At 41.5% G+C, this 12,592-nt stretch overlaps 1 long non-coding RNA gene and 1 pseudogene across 2 annotated transcripts; one reads left to right on the forward strand and one right to left on the reverse strand.

Moving 5' to 3' along the window:
* Nucleotides 1–15: 15 nt before the first annotated feature.
* On the reverse strand, nucleotides 16–2,859 carry LOC147342224 (uncharacterized). Its single transcript, XR_015157752.1, has 2 exons — nucleotides 2,447–2,859; nucleotides 16–791 (listed from the first exon to the last, which is right to left on the reverse strand). It is a non-coding gene; the product is annotated as an uncharacterized LOC147342224 (long non-coding RNA).
* Nucleotides 2,860–9,892: 7,033 nt separating this feature from the next.
* LOC147342225 (KATNB1-like protein 1 pseudogene) lies at nucleotides 9,893–11,905 on the forward strand (annotated as a pseudogene). Its single transcript, XR_015157838.1, has one exon. The product of XR_015157838.1 is annotated as a KATNB1-like protein 1 pseudogene (transcript).
* Nucleotides 11,906–12,592: the final 687 nt, after the last annotated feature.

The raw sequence follows: 12,592 nt of genomic DNA on the forward strand, positions 1-12,592 counted from the left end.
GTAAGCAAAAGTATATTAGATTGTGGATATGTTTTTATTTGTTGAAATACATTTCTTCCTACCTCTCCCCCTTCTTAGGAAAAGGGGACAAGAGTGAGGGAGGGAAAGGGACACAATAAAATGTACAGAAGAGAAAAGGAGACTGGAGAGGCGTAACAGGAGCCTCTCCAGCCTTCTTCAGAATCACATCAGGAGCCCAGAGGTGGAATAAGGAGGGTGTGATCTGAACCAGGAGGGTGAACATGTGAGCTAGATGCAGCATGGCTAGGAAAACAAAAGCAGCCCGGAGGAGATATTCACAGCCAGGTTCACTCTGAAATGATAAGAGATTTAGGCAGATGTGCTAAGAGTTTGAGCATCGCTGCCCCAGTTGGCATGATGACAGAACTCCCCTCCCAGTTGTTCCCGGAGGAAGGTCAGGTGTTAAAAACATACTCAGGACTAAATGGTCTGATCTCAGCACTCAGGTCCTTTCAACCACTCAGGGATAGCAGGACAGCAGTTGGATATTTATTAAACGTCAGCAGGGTCGCTGGTAGAGGACTGATCCCTGTCAAAGCGCAGGTCCAGGCTCAGGGAAGTTTTAAAGGCACAGAGCCAAAGGGAGCACAGGTCCGGGCAGTCACCATCCTCAGATAGGCAGGCCTCACTTTTACAATCTGGTCACTGTGGGCAGAGAAGGGTTCTGCTTTCCGAATGAGCTGTTTTACTACTCTTCTGTCTCTCAGAGATATTCCTGCAGCCAGCCATCGAAGAAAACCCCGGATGATCAGAAAAGGATGAAGTATTTTCTGGAGTGGAGAGCATGAAAAGAGATCGGAAATATTGTAAAAGATATAGAAGCCAGTAACAGCCACAATCCATCCCATTCCAACTCTTTGCCAGTCACATTGGCTAGAGAAAATTACTAGGCTTAGGAGAACAGTCTGACTTAGGGCAAATAGAGGAAAAACAAAGACTGAGTGAAACCTGAAGTCCATAAAAGAAAATCCAAGGAATGAAAAATAATTTGAAAAATTATATCTAATATCACATACCAAAATAAATATGAAAGGCTTCCTTGGTGGTTCAGTGGTTAAGATTCCACAATACCAATGCTTGAAGGTGCCAGTTTGTTGCCTGGTTGGGGAACTAAGATCCCACATGCCATGAGGCATGGCCAAAAGATTAAACAAATAAATAAAATCATACAATTATATGAATGCAACACAATTTGGGCTAAGAGCACAAAACTGAAAATTAGAAGAAACCCTTTCAAGTTCTGGCTCTTCAACTTACCAGCTGCTGTTTGATCTCTTTGAGTTTCAGTTTCCTGATGATAAATGGGACAATAGTCCTAAATTACACAATTACTGTGAGTATCAAGGAGAGAAGCCCTAGGAATGTGCCTGGAAGCCATAAATGTAGCTTTGCAAATGTTAATGTCCATAATTGGTATTATCATCATGTTTGATAAAAAAAATTATCATCACGTTTGAGTCCAGCACCTAAATTTGCATGTTCATTAAAACCTAGGAAAATGCTGATGTTATAACTACAGTCATTGCTGCGGAACCTATGGCAGGCTAGATCTGTCAAAAACAAAATTACAGAAACATGCCTGAAGTAGCCTTGCTCTCCGTCTCATGCTGATAAGAGAAATGAAAAACGGACTGTATCTGTTTGCAGGAATGTCCCTTTTTTCTGTTTTCAAACTAAATATTCATTCTTGCCAACTCTCAATGCTATGCTGAAACAAAGCGGAGATCACAGTTTATCTCTTGGACTTTTAATATCCCCCATTTGTATGGATTGAAAAGTTGAGATGCTTGGACTCAAAGCCGCTCGATCCACATTCTCGTGTCCTGGGAACAGCTGGCCGACCAAACCTGAGAACAGCCTGGGCAGAATGCCCCGACTTCTGGCTAATAGCAAAGCACAGAGACAATGTAAAGTATTAGACAAATAAAGACCAGGGAAGGGAAAGAAAAAAGGTATATTCTGGGACATATTTTCAAAATAAGAAAGATAAATTGAGAAGGAAACACATTGCGAGAACAAGACAAATGCTGAAATAAATATGAAAAGAAGACAAATTTGGGCCAGCCAGAAAGGAAAACTCGAAAATGTTAGACAACAGTTGAAGAAAAGGTAAAACTGGGAGAGTAAGATAAACACCAAAGAGCAATAAATCATAGAAATAACACTTCTGAGAATTATTGTGGATAAGACACATCCCACAAAGTAAGTCTGCAAAGAGCAAGACAAATGCAATGTGCCTAAAAAATACAGATAGTGTGACAAGGATGGAAACTAGTGTTGGGAAGATAAATATCCAGAAGAACACTGGCCTCCCTGACCTTCCGTAGAGAATCCGATTTACATGCATTTCCTTAAGCTCTTCCTCTTGGGTTGTGCTCTAGTTTCTTTCTATTCAGCCCTGGATTGGAGGTCACCTCTCCCTTACCTGATAGAAGGTCTCATTAACTTTGTGACAGATGGACTCACCCCCTCAGGAGGGACACTGTTCTCCTTCTGTTACTGAAAACTTCTCCCTTGGGAAAAGCCAGAAGGCTGCTCTCCTATTCCCAAATCTGGACCTCATCACATGGAGGTGAGTAGCTTCAAATACGTGGCATGTGCCATCGGCAACTTGCCTAGCTTCCCCCAGTCGTCAGGGTCAAGGTGCTGGATCAGGCTCATCACTAGAGTCTCCTGTAAAAATCCCTGGACGAGATGGAGAAACAGTAGTTTCTCCTGATGAACTCGAGTCAGGCTTTGAAGTCAGACGAAGACTTGAAATTCTATAGCCATTTCAAATCAGCTGTGTGGTGTTGAACTAGTTAGTTTAACTCTCTGAGGCCCCTGCTGCCTCATCAGGAGAATGGAAACAGCACTTCGTATTCTGAGAAAATTAGAAAAACACATGTGCTTTCCATAAAACATCTAGCTGCTCTAAGGACTTAAAAATGGTAGCTTGTGGAACAACTGTGATTCATCACAACCGCAATTCATCTGCAGGTGTGATCTGGGTTCTGAGGTCCTGCGACGGACTGCGTCACCACAGAAAAGATCTGGAGAGGACCAGTGCCTCATCTCTGAAAGCAGCAAATGAGTCCAAGTAAAGAAATACACAGCATCCAGAGCACAGTGATAACCATGATGCTGTTAAGATCCCCATGCTGGGAAGGACAGAGGGCAGGAGGAGAAGGGAGCAACAGAGGATGAGATGGTTGGATGGCATCGCTGACTCAAATAGACATGAGTTTGGGCAAACTCTGAGAGATGGTGAACAACAGGGAAGCCTGGCATGCTGCGGTCAATGGGTTTGCAAAGAGTCAGACATGACTTAGAGACTGAACAGCAACAGTATCTGCATCACATATAAATGTATCAAGTGCTTTCACTGAGGTACGAGCTGAGGGCCTCCTTGATGGTTCAGTGGTTAAGAATCTGCCTAGCAATGCAGGGGACATGGGTTCCATCCCAGTCTGGGAAGACGCTACATGACTTGGAGCAATTAAGCCTATGTGCCACAACTACTGAAACCCCTGAGCCCTAGAGCCCAAACTCCAACAAGGGAGGTCACTGCAGTGAGAATAGAAGCTGCTTGCTGCAACTAGAGAAAAGCCTGCGTAGCAACGAAGACCCAGCACAGCCAATAAATAAATACTAAAAAAGAAACGGCTGAGATTTTGGATACTGGGCATAAATGACAAGATAATAAGGCTATACACTTTATAGAACAGGTTTCTCTACCTTGCAGGGTAGTTTCACACCCATTGTTTAACACGATCACTTCCACTTGGAACATAAATGGAGCAGGAAATATCCACCTCCTTCTCTTACAAGGGGCTTCCCTGATGACTCAGACGGGAAAGCGGGATGCGGGAGACCTGAGTTTGATCCCTAGGTTGGGAGGATCACCTGGGGAGCCCAAGGCCTGGAGAGGTTGTGACTCACCTAAAGTCATGCAAGGTCAAGCAATCAGAGGTGGCAGCTAGTGGAGGGCTCCAGAGCCACAGATGAGGATGGAATGTTCTAAGCCATGCCCTCCAGAAAGAGAAACATTCATTGCTTCCTGTGCTGCAGCCAGAGGACCCTCTTAGCTAGAAGTACCTCATGCAAATGAATTCTCCTCCAGGGAAGAGAATACAACCAATCAGTTGGAAAGTAAATGCAGTTCATATCAAAATGAAAGCCTGGAAATTGCCTCTCCTATCCTATCCACCGAAGTGCATGGTCCTCAGATCAGTGGCACCATGCCACCAGCCTGCCTATAAGAAATGCATAATCTTGGGTTCCACTCAAGAGCCACTGAAGCATTATCTGCATTTTAACAAGATTCCCCCAGGTGATTCACATGCAGATGAATATTTGAGAAGCCCCAGTCTAGATAATTCAGACAGGAAATCACTTTGCCATTGATATGGTCCTAAATTCACTGCGTCAGGGAAAAGCTCTCCTTTGCACTGCTAGACCAAGATGACTTTTAGGATCAACCTACCTAATTATCTACCCTCACTCCCTACCTGAGCACATCCATCCAATTGTCTGTATCAATTCGTCTACTCCAATCCCAGTTGGCTCTTCTCTTGACAGAACATGTACAGGAAGACCATAGTTGGGGTGTGTGTGTCAGGGGGGTGGATCTTTACTTCAGAAATGGACTTCATGGAGCTGAAAAAGGAATTCAGTAGAACCCAACCTACATCATCTTGAAGTCTCTTGCGTTCCTAAAATCCTATAGTCCTGTTTCTACGTTGTGCTCTTGGTTAGAGCTCCTTGTCGTATGTAGCTTTCATAACTTTTCCTTGCCCTGATCTCTGATATATCCCTATTTGTCAGCTATTTACCGGGGGATAAATTTACTTTTTAATCTATTTACTTGGGTATACATGTACATGCACAGTGGATTGCTCTCTTGATTACTTCTGACCTCTATTATCTGAAGAGCCACCCGACAGCGACTAACTCTACACAGTCACTCTTATTTGAATGGCTCCATCTGGAATCTAGAGGAAGAATGTTCTTGGAAGAAACACGTTCAGTCTATGACCCAGTTTCGTCTGTTTTGCAGAAATAAGACAGCTGTACTTGGCTCTTTCCCTTGGAGACGTGGGGACACATTACATCATGCATAGGGAGGTCTCACAAAGGTGCACCAGTATTGAACGGTATTATTACCCTATCGCCCCTCAATTAAAATAAGTGGCACTTTAAAAATGCAGTAACAGCTGCTCTCAGCAGTGTCTCCCTACAAAGCATTTGCGTTCTCAATTTTTGCCTTTCCCTACAGCCTTTTATATCTTTGTTTAAGCTGTGCTTCATAGCCACCATTGTGAAATCCACAGGACTCCTAACTTCAAAATGCCCAATTAATCCAAAATCAAAAAAGAGCCCAAGGACCAAGAAGATGCCATTCAACTCTCATACCTGGACCCTAAATGCCCTTTGCCATAAGAGTATTTTGCAGCAGTAGCTTTATGAGGTCTTCCTGTGAGGCTATCAAATCCACAGGCATCATACTTGGGCCCTAAAAGGAGCCAGTGGCATGCAGTGAAAGGCAGCAAGTACACCACCTGAGCTTACTGTTGAAAAAAGTGTGCATCCAACACAAAAGATACATTTCATGGCATAAAATAGTGTCAAATGTAGAAAACAACAAAATCACCAACAATCATTAATAAGTTAATTCTTCATACCATCTCTTCTCAAACTTCCAACAACTCTTTCCTCTTCCCAGCTCTTAGATAATAATCTTTCTTCCTATTTCTCTGACAGCAAGTGGAACAGCTTTTGTAAAGCTGAATCTGCTCATGCCTGAGCCCTTATTCTGCCCTCCTTTATGGAGCACCGAGGAACAGTGCTTTGCTGTTGTTTAGTTGCTCAGTCGGGTCCAACTCTTTTGAGACCCCATGGACTGTAGCCAGCCAGGCTCCTCTGTCCATGGGATTTCCCAGGCAAGAATACTGGAGTGGGTTGCCACTTCCTGCTCCAGTGGATCTTCCTGACCCAGGGATTGAACTTGAGCCTCCTGCATTGGCAGGCAGATTCCTTACCACTGCACCACCTAGGAAGGCTGGAACAGTGTTTATCACTAGCCAAACCCAGTCTCTAACCCTGGGCCACTGATGCCATCACCTCTTCCCGCTCAAGAATATCACTAAGAGAAAATCCTTTCTCTCACACACATATATCCTTATTTCTTAATTCTTCCCCACTACCAGGCTGTTCACATTAATCTTTAAACATACTGCAATTTTTCCACATTAAAAAGTAGACTCTCCTTAATTTACAGCTACGTCTCTCTCAATTTACTGACCCTTTTCCAATTCCGTACTTTCCTTTAAAACAAAACTCCGTAAAAGTATTTATCTATATTCACTGTCTCGATTGAACTTCTATTCCTTCTTGAACAGTTTCCAATCTGCTTTTGCTTTTTCTACCTGCCTTTAACAAAACTGCTCTTGTCAAGGTCAACAGTGACCAACATATCATTAAATCCAGCTTCTAATTTTCAACCCTTATTTCATTTGGTCTATTAGAAGTATCTGATAGGATTAATCACTTTTTCCCCTTCACTAGGCTTCCAGGGTCTTCCCAGTGGCACTAGTGAAGAACCCGCCTGCTAATGCAGGAGACTTAAGAGATGTGGGTTCAATCCCAGGGTCAGGAAGGTGCCCTGGAGGAGTGTATGGCAACCCACTCCTACATTCTTGCCTGGAAAGTCCCCTGAACAGAGGAGCCTGGTGGGCTGCAGTCCATAGGGTCACACAGAGTCAGACACAACTGAAGCGACTTAGCACATACACAGGCTACCGGGGCTCAAAAGAACATTCTTGATTCCTTTTTACCTCACTGCTGGATCTTTCTTGGTCTTCTTTTCTGGTTTTTCTTCAGTCTCCTGATCTTTAAACATTGGAGTGCCCATGGCTTTAATCCCAGTCCTCTCTGTTCTCTACCTACAGTCACTCCCTTGGTGATTTCATTCAGCATGATGACCTTAGTTGCCATGATAACATGGTGATTCCCAGATTTATATAGCCAGTCCTGACACCTATGTTTAACCCCAAAGCTTGGAGATCTAATTGGCATCTCAAACTTAATCTGCCCTCAACTAATATCCTGATCTTCCCCTTTGAAGTCGCTCTTCCTGCAGTTGTGTGTATGTGTGTCAATTAAAGGCAACTCATGCTCTATTTGCTCAGGCTAAAGCCACAGTTTCATCTCTAATTCCTTTCCTTTTCTCACACTCCACAGCCAACCCATCAGAATTTATTTTTGATTTCAAATTTCAAATTCACATTTTCAAATCATTGAAAATGTGACCACTTCTCATCAATTATACTGTTCCCACTTTGGTCCATGCCATCATCATTTCTCACTTTCTAAGTGACCTCTGAGTATCTGTTCTGTCCTCTGAAGTCCACATAGCAGTCAGAATGATTCTTTTAAAATATATGAAGTAGATCATGTCACTCTTCTGCTCAAAACTTTCTAATGGCTTCCAATCTTGCTCAATGGCTGAGTCAAATGATCACATTCAGGGCTCCATTTGTGCATCTATGAAATGACGATAACGGTGGTACCCCTCCATCCATGGGATAATTATTCAAAGTAGATGCAACAATGTTTGCAGCTTGTTTAGGGAGTTGCTGGGATGAGCTAAAAGCTCAGAAATGTAAACTATCATCATCATGATCACAAATGCATTGATAATGTATTTAATCAAAGACCCATAGTAGCATAGTCAACAAATTATAATAAGATCTTAAAGTGAAACAAGAAACTCTGTTCTACTCTCTGTCCATTTGTTTCTAAGCAGGCATGTCACAAGCCCTTTGGGGCACAGGGCATTGCCAGGGATAAGATTACTCAGCGGGCAATGAAAGTCTCACGTGGTGGGCACCAAAAGGTGATAAGAGTGATAACAACAAAGTCAGTGAGGAAGGAAATGTCAGTGACAGCGCCAGGAACCCAGACAGGAAATCCATCCCGGACATCCAGAACACCTGTGGACATCTGTCTTCCAGGCTCATCTTCTGCCAGCTCATGGCAGAAGATGGCAGCCCTGCCTCCGGAGTACAGGCAGTCAGACACTTCCAACAGGCTGCAGATCGACCCTCCAATCCCCCCCAGCTTCCTCCCCACCGTGCCCTCTGGTGTGCTTGTTTCTGCACTTTTCCCCAGTCCTCCCTGCTTGGATCTTTTTGGGGAGAGCTGTGTCAGCTCCGAACGAAAAGGTGAGTGCATCTCTGTGCTGGCGTCTGGTGGTTTTTCCCTGTGTGTGTGGTTTATTTTTTCCCCCTAAATTGACTATTATCATTTTTCTGTTTTTCTTTCCTGTCTGAATGGTACCACTAATGCGGTGAGAGAGAAAAAAAAAAACAGCCAAAACCCATTAAAATATAACAGCAAAATAACTCAAGGCTCAGAATGCAGAGGTGGCTTAAAGGAGTCCCCCTTCCCTTTCTAATCAAGTCCCTTATTCAGCCACCTTCCCCAACAAACTGGTCCCTTCCGTCCCTATCCTTGGATGTTTTTATTTTTCCCATTTGATCACCTAGATTCTTACCTTCTCGTCCCCTTCCTTCCACTGCCTCATCCTTCTCCCCATCCCTCCTTCCTAAAAGATTTTACTTCACAGCCTGTTTTTCCTTTCAGTCACTTTATAAGCTATTGTTACAGGGTCCACGTACTATTAATTTTCAACAAGAGCAACATCCTGAGGACATGATAAAGATGGTGATGAATGAAAAAAGACCAAGGGAAGCAGAAGATCAACCATTCCTCCTCTTGGCACCCGCCAGCCCAGAGGGACCAGATGATGCAAGACAAGCAAACAGCAGGAAAGGGGACAGAGAGCCCTGCTGGGGGAGCAGAGAGCACAGGGCTCAGGGATGTCAAGGAGGACGGAGAAAACTGCTATGGAGTTGCTCGGTAGCTCTACACAGGTCATTAAACTCTGTAAGCCTCATCTGTAAAATGGTCATCTTGAGTTCTACCTGTCTCTTAACCTTGGCAAAGATCCAGTGAATGGTATGTGGGAGAGTTTAGTGTAACTATGAAAATACTAGACAAAATAAAGTGGTTGTTATTGTTACTGTGGAATCTCTTTGGAGGAAAACATAGGTATTTCCTCATCCTGGTGGCCTCAGAGTCAACAGATGACCTTGTACATGGCAGTGGTCCTTGGATGGTTATTGAATATATGATAATTGAACTGAATTATCACATGTTTAATGGAACCACCCTACATGTTTTATTTCAATGACAGTCATTTCTTCTACCTCTCATGATTACTCAACCAAAAAAATAAATCAAAAAATAAAATAAAGAATGGCACTGCCCTATATGAAATATCTCCTATGCAACCATTAAAAATTACCTGTTTGATGAGTTTGCATAGCCTGAAAAAGTATGCTTATTATCTTGTTGTTTTAAAAGCAAGATACAAAATATACTTGGTATGAGTCCAGTTATTTGTGTTGTGCTATATATTCCAAGTATTAATATCTAAAATATTAAAACTCTAAAATATTATGACTTATAATTTTGATAGTTATTTCTGGGTTGTGAAATTATAGTGTGTGTGTGTGTATGTGTATTGTTTAGTCTCTAAGTTGTGTCTGACTCTTTTGCAACCCCATGGACTGTAGCCCACCAGGCTCCCCTGTCCATGGGATTTCACAGGCAAGAATACTGGAGTGAGTTGCCATTTCCTTCTTTTATATACATATACATATACATATATATAAATACATACATACCATTATATATATACTATAGTATGTATTATATATCGTATAGGCCATATATTACATACACACACACACACACACACACATATTGCTGTTTAAAAGTCTTCAACACTGATTTTGTAAGATTTTAATAGTTTAAAGAAAGTATAGGTTTTGAATGGCCGTTCCTGGATCTCGGCCGGGGAGCCGAGGGATAGTCTGGGCTGCTGGGCGCAGTCGGTCAGCGCCTGGGCTGGGCGGAGGCGCCGCAGTACCATGAGGCGCCGGTATTTAAGAGATTATGGCATCTGAAACCCACAATGTTAAAAAACGCAACTTTTGTAATCATACTGAGGATCATTCCATTGATCTTCCTAGAAAAAGGATCTCTAATTTCACTAATAAGAACATGAAGGAGGTTAAGAAATCTCCAAAACAGTTGGCTACTTACATAACTAGAACAGTTGGACAAGCTGTGAAAAGCCCAGGTAAACTACGTAAGGTGATCTATAGAAGAAAGAAAGTTCATCATCCTATTCAAAATCCTTGTTACAGAAAAAAAGCAGTCCCCTAAAAGTGGGGGCTGTGTCATGGCAAATAAAGAAAATGAACTGGCTTGTGCAGGCCACCTCCCTGAAAAATTAAGGCATGATAGCCGAACATATTTGATTAACACCAGTGATTCTGGTTCTTCACAGACAGAAAGCCCATCATCAAAATATAGTGGCTTTTTTTCTGAGGTTTCTCAGGACCATGAAACAATGGCACAGGTTTTGTTCAGCAGGAACTTGAGATTGAATGTAGCTTTAACTTTCTGGAGAAAGAGAAGTATTAGTGAACTTGTAGCATATTTAGTAAGGATAGAGGACCTTGGAGTTGTGGTGGATTGCCTTCCCGTGCTCACCAATAGTTCACAGGAGGAAAAACAGTATATCTCACTTGGCTGCTGTGTAGATTTGTTGCCTCTAGTAAAGTCACTACTTAAAAGCAGATTTGAAGAATATATAATAGTTGGTTTAAACTGGCTTCAAGCAGTCATTAAAAGGTGGTGGTCAGAACTATCATCCAAAACAGAAATTATGAACTATGGAAATATTCAGATTTTAAAACAGCAATTAAGTGGGTTGTGGGAACAGGAAAACCATCTTACTTTGGTTCCAGGATATACTGGTAATATAGCCAAGGATGTAGATGCTTATTTATTACAGTTGCATTGAAAGACTTCATCTATAGCATTTGGCTATTCAAAACATCCTTGGACGATATGATTTCCCCAGAAATATCTCATCTGAGAACTGTGAACTATGGAAGAAATCAAAACCATTTTTTCCTTTAAAGAGAAACGTATGTTGAAACCACTAATGAAATGCTACCGATCTACTTCACATTGAAGTGGAAGAAGATCCAAAAGGAGCAGCTTCAGCTCCAATGAGGTGAAAGTGCACTACGAAGATTGTTCACCTTTGCTGCGTTTGGTATTTATATGGTTATTTGGTAACATTGTTTAAGAACTACTGGGTCTTAATGCAATCCTGCATAAGAATATAATTTATACTATGTGAAAAATAAGACAGGACTTATTACTAGGAATCACAGAGACCAATCATCATTACTTTTTTTTAAGATTGTGTTTTATAAGAAAACACTTAAATGTGTGCAGCTACTATTTTCTTATGTTGAAAAGACTTTGAAAGTTTAAACCATTATAGCAAATAATCAGTACTAAAAGTTTTTTGTTTGCACTGAGATACTGTATATGCAAAATGCCTTAATTATTAATAAGCCAATGTGTATGATACCAATATCTGTTTAAGAAAATTAAAAGCAAACATGCTTCTGGCATGATAAAATCATGGAATTAAATCAGGGGTTTCCATTCATGTAGAATGTTGTTAAAACTTATTCTACACCATTCTTAAAACTTGAGAATATTTTTAGTATCTCTGATTTTTCTTTCTTTTTTTTTTTTGCCAGAATCATGTCATGTATGTATGTATGTGTTACTCCTATATATAAGAAAAAGGCAAATCTGTATTTGTATGAATGCTTAACTGGAAATGTCTATGGAATTGACTAATTTATATTCACTTTTTATTGTATATAGATTTCTGATATATTCAGTTCTGTATCATTTAAGTTTTCTTCATTTGAGTAAATTGACTAAATATTTCTAAAAAAAAAAATATAAGATATTGTATTAAACAAAGATTACAATGGTTGGGAGCAACTTTGGATACCCTCTCCCCACTCCCACCTTACCAGCAGTATTGAGTTCTTCTAAGACAATTAGCGAATGTAGGAATAGGAAACCCATAGGACATCAATAGCATATGAGTTACTTTATCTTCACACCTATATCCCAGTGCCTCCATTCTCTCATATACCAACAGCGTCATCGTTCCAGGCAGAAAACTTGGGAATTTCATGTTAGTGAGCCCAAAGATGGGTTTCCATGGAGGAGCAGCCATAGGAAGAAGAAGGTGGCCACATTCATAACTCACCTGAACTTCCCAGGGTCTTCTTTCCATCATCTAGTAGTGAAGGTCTACAGGCAATAATTCATTTTCACTTCTCCTTTAAGGAGTTGTGCTCAGTGAGGCAGGTTTAACCAGGTGTTTTAACCAGTGCAGTGTTGACAGAGCCAACACATCAAAGCCTTGGTGGAATTGTGCAAAAGAAGCATAACCTAGGTAGAAGATATTACCTGGTAATGGACAAGGAGGAGGTAGAGTTTATGAAAAACACCACCTTTCTGGGCAGAATCCATATGTCTATGTACTCATTGCTCTTCTAAAATATATATCTATACAAATGCTGACTCACTCAATACCAAGCTTCCCACATTCCCATAGACATTGGGGAAGCTCCCT

The sequence above is a fragment of the Bos grunniens genome, chromosome 29 (assembly GCF_055505025.1).
Source record: "Bos grunniens cultivar Pamir isolate PY7600 chromosome 29, Bosgru_T2T1.0, whole genome shotgun sequence".
Classification (NCBI taxonomy): domain Eukaryota; kingdom Metazoa; phylum Chordata; class Mammalia; order Artiodactyla; family Bovidae; genus Bos; species Bos grunniens.